We start from the raw sequence: 2,066 nt of genomic DNA, 5'->3' as shown, positions 1-2,066 counted from the left end.
TATTTAATGGGCGATGATTAATGCCCATAGCTGCGAATATCTTATCAGTAAGTTGCCATTCGAAAAAAAAGGCGTAGCAAAATGAATAAAAAAGTGCTGATACGATTCTTCCTGAAGTCCAACTCTTTCATACCGGCTACAACACAACGTAACCTTCCTCATTCTATGTTTCATTGGAAGACAACGGTCGTATACATTTTATCGACTGTGCGCACACAACAGTATTAATTTAGTTTCAGTTTAAAAACATCTTCAATTTTAAAATGTTTGGTTTAGAGGCATGTGTGATAGTTACAGCAAAATTAACACACTGTTGTAAATTTGAAATAGAATCAGAAAATGTTGGAAGACCGAGTGGGACGAGCAGCGTCCGTGGAGAGCGAGAGGGAGAGGGAGTTAATGTTTCAGACTGATGATCTTTATCAGAAGCGGGTTCTGTTAGAGATAAGCAGCTTTCAAAGAACCACACATCGAGGGGAGGGAAATAACATGGGAAAGTCTCGGAAATGGCGGTAGTGGTGGGGGCCTGCGTGTGGGGGAGGGGTGGAAATGGAGGTGATCGAACGATAGAAAGAACTGATCCAAAGCTGATCCAAAAGTTGTGGGGTGGGACGGGGAGACGGTGGAGATAAAGCGCTGTTTAATGAGACCACGTTTGTAGACCAGGCGTCTTTGTCGGTTAATTTTACTTTGACTTCAGTAGGTGCAACAAATTGGCAGACATGCCATCAACACATTTAAGGCAATAGATGATATTTTATCAAAGAAACACCTACTTTTAAACAGTATTCTGAACAAAAAGAATGCATTCACGAATAATTGCATACTAAACATTATTTTCTTAAGCAAAAGTTTATGAATTTTTATCGACCTTTGTATAATTGTATCCTCATGTAATACCCAAAAGCAACATAATGGATGTTCTGAAAGCTAACATTATAACCATACTGTAAAACGTTAGTCAGCAGAAAAAAGGAATAATTAAATTTTTCAGATGCCCATTGGAAATCCAATCACAGTTATTTTCCAAGATATGTCACAAAGTTTACATGGATCTATTGAATATACACCAAAGCAGAATATTTTGATAACTCTCTGAAACACATGAAATGTTTCATCCAGATTGCTTTCCATTATAGTTATGAACGTTGAAGCCATTTGTTATGGTGTAAACAAATGCAAGAAGATGATGGCAGGGTTTAAAGCAATTTGTCATGAATAAGGACTTCATCAGCTAAAATTGGAAATAGATAATTAAAACAGACAAAATGATTGGAATTTTTAAATTCAAATTGTGGTAATATTATCTGCAACTGACTGAACTAAATAAGCTGACAAATCTAAATATTATTGAGGATGGAAATATTCCATCCTTGAAGTATTATTATAAAATGTAAAGCCTTATGAAAGCAAACACTGCGATTACACTTGGCATCTTTCAGTTATGGAAACTGGAACCAGTCTGCATTCTCCAGTTTAAATACTGTCCAAAGCCCTGTACTTGAAATGTAAATCCACAACAGGATCAAACTCAACTGTGACATGTCTTCAAACTCTGCCATAGCTTAACACCCAGAATCAGGAGAGAAGAGCTATTTGGGCACATCGGGAAGGTTCCCCTGCATGATTTGGTGGCTTCAATGGAGTATGTAAAGGCAGGAAGCTGGAAAGTATAGGTTCTGTTGATATTTAAAAAGGAAATGGAAATGGCCTAACACTTCATTCAATTTTAGCTTTAAGAATACCATTCCCCCCAGGTCCATCCCATATCACACACAATCCTCACTTGGAAATATATTGCTGATCCTTCTATGGGTTATATGATTGTGATGCACACATAAAATAATAAATGGCTTAAGGGTCTCAATGTACCCTGACCAACAAGCTGAGCTAAATGACTAAAAGCACCAACAAATGGGAATAATAAGCACTCCAGTAGGAGTCAAACCTCATACAAAGGTGGATAGTTTTGGTTGTTAGTCACCTCAGCCCCAGGACAGGAGTTCCTTGGGCTGGTGTCCTGAGCACAACTATCTTCAGCTGCTTCACCATTGGCCTTCCTTCCA

The sequence above is a fragment of the Pristis pectinata genome, chromosome 28 (genome assembly GCF_009764475.1).
Source record: "Pristis pectinata isolate sPriPec2 chromosome 28, sPriPec2.1.pri, whole genome shotgun sequence".
NCBI classification, from domain to species: domain Eukaryota; kingdom Metazoa; phylum Chordata; class Chondrichthyes; order Rhinopristiformes; family Pristidae; genus Pristis; species Pristis pectinata.
The sequence above is the reverse complement of the archived record's forward strand: the minus strand, read 5'-3'. Positions refer to the sequence as shown.